Genomic DNA, 5,436 nt, shown 5'->3' with positions numbered 1-5,436 from the left:
ATGGGGAGGTTGGTGGCCCTGCATGTGGCAGGGAGGCTGGAGATTCATTATCCTTGAGGTCCCTTCCAACCTAGGCCATTCTGTGATTCTGTAATTCTTCACTATCCCCCCGGGAATATTTCTGGGCCAATTTGGAAAGTTGGTCACTGGTTCTGGTGTCTCAGTTTCTTCTGATCAGCCTGTATTTTACAGTTTGGGAGTGTACTCTCTGAGCTAAAGATGTCTTCTGGCTGGAATGCACATTACAAAGGGCCTCCTAAATCATCAGGTTCTTCAGGTTTATCCCAGTGAGTGGATGAATGAGTATTACATCAGAAGCAATCTTTACTGCAAGTTTCAAACACGCTGCTTCTACCACTACTGAGATGCATCAACCCTGCCACCACTGGCACACCTTATTACCTTAGACTGTAGCACTTCCATTAACTGTTGCCTCATTCTACAACTACAGACAATTTCTGCTAAGTTTGCAGCTCAGGAGAAAAATGAACTATTATTTAATTTTAAAACATCAGAAGAAGTAATGGAGATGGCTCTTGTAAGAAACAGTTAGTAAACAGACACGGAAGCCAGCAATGCCCAGTCACATGCAAGAATGGGAAAGGAAGGGATACACTCTGCAGATGTCCTATCCCTGATGGTGTTCAAGGCCAGGTAGGATAGGACCCTGGGCAGCCTGATCCAGTGGGTAAAAAAACCTCCCCATGAAAAGGGGGTGGAACTGGTTGGACTTTAAGGTTCCTTCCAATCCAAACTATTCAGTGATTCTATGATATACTCACTAGCCTCAGTCCCATCACCCCGCTGCTGCTCTGTTTGTAAAAGTTCATGTATTTAGATTCAAAGACAATGTCTCTGACCTAGAAAGCCCTTCAGCCAAACCTCTGCAGGCTGGAAGCACTGCAACACTCTTGCCCTGTGTACTTCCCTGACACTGACTAATTGCAGCCACCAGAAACTGTGAACTTTGGGCTAACCCAGCGCCATTCATCTTATGTGTTATGGTATTTCAAAAACTGAGGAAGGAATTTATCTTAGGTCATCTACCACAGTACTTACAAAATAAAATAAAATAGTGAAATATGTCCAAATAGTGAAAAATACGCAGTCAGCAGCCACACAGTAAAGGTCTTTAAGGATGGGATTCATCTTTCCTAACGCAAGGTTTCTGTAGGGCAGCTGCTAAGGGGCTTCTAGCCAGTAAAGCCACCAGGATTTACGATATATCCACCTAATCAAATGCTTCAGTGTGAGATGGCTCAGCTGTACTGAGCAACCTCCATGGACTAGAGAGGAGAGCCAAGATGCCTAGCTCGGATGCAGGCATTTACATAGGATGGAGGGTGAACACTGTGATCTGAATAAAAAATACAGTACTCCAGAAATTAGTGAGGATGAATTCTGGCACAACAGTGACAGTGAAATCACACCAATACGTAGCTGGGGAACATGGATAAAAATAGAACCTGTGGGAAAAAGCCACATTCTGAGGGACTACAATAACCATGGGTTAAACAGTACCATTTCACCAGCATCCCAAAAACATCCAAGTTCAAAGCCTTGCTGTGCTGAGTGCCTCATGACTGTATAATATGACAATCCCTGTCCCTGGAGAACATATGCAGGAGCAGTAAAACCTATGCATGGTCTTTGTTCATTTTCTCTGATTTTCTGGCTTCCTTACCATTTTCACGGGGTTCTCACCAAGTGCCCATTTCTCTCCAGGGGTTTTGCTGGAACACAGTGATGTGACTTTGGCAACAACTTGAATTAAATGGGCATATATTGTTGTTCACAGACTTTCTATCCAAGGCCAAGCTTGTACAATGACATTATGGGCTTCCTTTTGGGTGATGTCAGGTCATTTCAACACATTTCAAGAACTTCAGCCAAGGCTTAAAAACAGAACAAGGTAACTAAGAAAAATATTTGAAGTATTCCTGTGTGACTGTGTGTGGGCTAAGTTGATATATATATATATATATATGTAAGAATCAGAATAATTGGGGGGGAAGATAAGAAAGAAATACACTCTCTCTAGTGAAAAATTCTGCAGAAATCCTTTTTTATTTAGTAAACACGGGAATGAATTTAAGCACTACAACAGTCTGTGTGCTTTAACAATTTGTTAAAGAAAGTAGGAAAAAAGCTTAAAAATGTGTTTATTTTTCTGTATGCTAGGTTTGAGCCCAGGTACATATTGGTTATCTATCTCCCTATGTCTTCAAAAGTTCTGTGTTCAAAACTGAAAACATGATCACTTGGCTTTTTAATCCAAATGGATGCATTAGAGATACAAATGGTTTTATTTACAATTGCAGATGAAATTTCCAAAGAAAGGTCCAGGAGGCTTATTAAAGTTGTAGCTGGGAAAAAGGAAAAAGGGAAAAATAAAACCAAGCATGGACACAAAGAAAACAGTACTGGCAGCTGGGGATGTGACTCTCCTGAGACAGCCTGAGAGAAGAAAATATCTGGCAAGAGCAAAAAAAGGAACAAAGAGGAAACAAGTGGATTCAAAGGAGATTGCTTGATAAGGAGCTGTAAAAATTCACAAATTTGCTAAACCCTGTAAGTAAGCCAGCTGTATAAGTATCTAGAGTATATTATTTTTAATTAGCTAAAAGTGGTTGTAGAATTGTGGAATAAAAGGAAAACATGGAAATTAAGCCACAGAGAACTAGAGAAACATATCAACAATTGTATAACAGAAACAAACTGGGCAGCTAAATCCAGTTCAGCATTTTATCACTCTGGAAGCTATTTTATGGCCACAGGAAAACAGCAATGAAGGGAATGAGTTCACTTCAGGACATGATTTATTTTGAAACTGCTTTGTATGATGTTCAACGTAAGCATGTTTCACTGCACCACAAAGAATAATGCTACTTAAATTGAGAGAAATTTAAAGCATGTCTGCACATCTGCAGCACCAGGTGAAATGGACCTAACACAAACCATGGCTTCATCTTCTGCAACATGAACTGACATTTTTTCTCTTCTTTGCTTCCAGGAACACGGCCTTCCTGAGCAGTGAATGGGTAATTAAATCATTAGCACTAAAGGGAAAGACTTGCACAAGAGTAAAGCTGGACTCCACAGTGGAAACAGCAGCTGTGGGTTATGGCCCTTGCTAAGCAAATGCCAATGAATGCGAGTCCCTACTAGTACTGACATCTATTTTTTTTTTCTCTTTCCAAGATTTAAACTGCATGCCACAGTGTCTGAGCATTCAGTATGAACACAACATTTCTAAATGAAACTGTTGCTATTCACAGCACAACTAGCATTTCTACATAGAAATGCAGCAAGATTTTGGCACCCAGGGCTTATCTTCACTGCAGAGCTAAATTAACATTATAATGTTGTAATTTGAATGTTGCCTTTATTTTAAGTCCTATTCACATCCAAAAAACTTCACTCAAGTATGATGTAGAGTAGAAAATAAGGGTAGAAATTAGTTGGTGCTGCCAGACCTCACATACCTTCCCATAATTCTCATGAATCAAGAAAGGTTAAATTCTCTCACAACCCACAGTAAAACAGTTTACAGAACAACCTCATGTACCTTTTCTGCTGACTGTAACCCAGACTAAAGTGAACCTTAGAAATCTGTCAGAACCTCTCCTTTCGCTTCTTCTCACAAAGGAGCAGCAGAGGTTTTGATTCGTATTTTTTATTTTGCTTGAAACTGTGGTTTCATGCCCGCTAACATGGTTCTGCACCCTGCCAGACTGCTCAGCAGCACAAATTTAATCTTGATCACGTGCAGACATATGACTGTATTTCTGTTAAATCAGACAAAGAACATTATGTGGTTTTCGCTGTCTTATCAATTAACATGAAGTTCATGTCAGCCCAGGAGGCTGGATGGTATCTGATCTTCCACAAAGCATGAAGTTAACCCATTGCATTCCCCTGATATAAGCTGGCAGAAGGAGAACACAAGAGGCAACTGTGTTCTCTGAGGTCATTTCATTCTGGGGGCCATTAAGAGACCAAAAAGCAGATGGACTGCACCATCCCAGGGTGCCTCAGGCACAGCAGCACACAAGCGAAGCTGCTAGCTGAAGCTGGCAGTTTTGACATGGATTTGTAGTTGTTATTCTTCACCAAATGCTGTGCTGCCAACCGATGGGGATGTACAGCTGACAAGATGCAATGACCTAGGTGACCACCAAGCCGGCATACATGCAACCACACAAGAATTACGGCCCATTGCTCTGCCTCACACAAGATGAAGTGACTTGAGATAGAAAGGAACTCCGCCTAACTGCCGAAAAAGCTGCATTCCACTGCACAACCGGCACCTGGACCCAAGTGCCACCAGCAAGGCTCAGGGCCATTTTAGCCCTTCCTTGCAGGCTGCTGCCACCTGCTGGTCGCGCTGCTCCCGTGCTGCCACGGTAATAACGGGGATCTTATTTTCCTCCGTACCACCGGAGGTGGAAATGCGAGCACTGTAAAAACAAGTGAAGGATTTGCGAAGAACATTTCTTTGAATATCAAAGTTTTAATGCACTCATCCTGAAATCTTGACATCCCTGATTCACACAGGAACAGGAACAGGAATACAGAGAAATAATATGACACCAAGTTGGCTGGAACTGTTGATCTGCCTGGGGGTAGCAAGGCCCTACAGAGGGATCTGGACAGACTGGATCGCTGGGCTGAAGCAAATGGGATGAGGTTCAACAAGACCAAATGCCAGGTCCTTCACTTTGGCCGCAATAACCCCAGGCAATGCTACAGGCTTGGGGTGGAGTGGCTGGAAGACTGACTAGAGGAAATGGACCTAGGGGTGATGATTGATGCTCAGCTGAACATGAGCCAGCAATGTGCCTGGGTGGCCAAGAAGGCCAATGGCAACCTGGCTTGCATCAGAAATACTGCAGCCAGCAGGAACAGGGAAGTGATTGTCCCCCTGTACTCAGCTCTGGTGAAGCCATACCTCAAGTACTGTGTCCAGTTTTGGGCCCCTCACTGCAAGAAAGACATTAAGGCCCTGGAGCGGGTTCAAAGAAGGGCCACAAAGCTGGTAAGGGGTCTGGAGCACAGGCCTTATGAGGAGCGGCTGAAGGAGCTGGGATTGCTCAGTCTGGAGAAGAGGAGGCTCATGGGAGACCTTATTGTTCTCTGTAACTACCTGAAGAGAGGTTGTAGTGAGCTGGGGGTCAGCCTCTTCTCATGTGTAACTAGTGATAGAACTAGAGGGAATGGCTTTAAGCTGTGCCAGGGGAGATTTAGGCTGGACGTTAGGAAATACTACTTTTCTGAAAGAGTGGTCAGGCAGTGGAATGGGCTGCCCAGGGAGGTGGTGTAGTCACCGACCCTGGAGGTGTTCAAGGAACGGTTGGATTTTGTGTTGAGGGACATGGTTTAGTGAGTACTATTGGTGATAGGTGGATGGTTGGACTGGGTGAAGTGATCTTGCAG

Source organism: Meleagris gallopavo, chromosome 1 (assembly GCF_000146605.3).
Source record: "Meleagris gallopavo isolate NT-WF06-2002-E0010 breed Aviagen turkey brand Nicholas breeding stock chromosome 1, Turkey_5.1, whole genome shotgun sequence".
NCBI classification, from domain to species: Eukaryota; Metazoa; Chordata; class Aves; order Galliformes; family Phasianidae; genus Meleagris; species Meleagris gallopavo.
The sequence above is the reverse complement of the archived record's forward strand: the minus strand, read 5'-3'. Positions refer to the sequence as shown.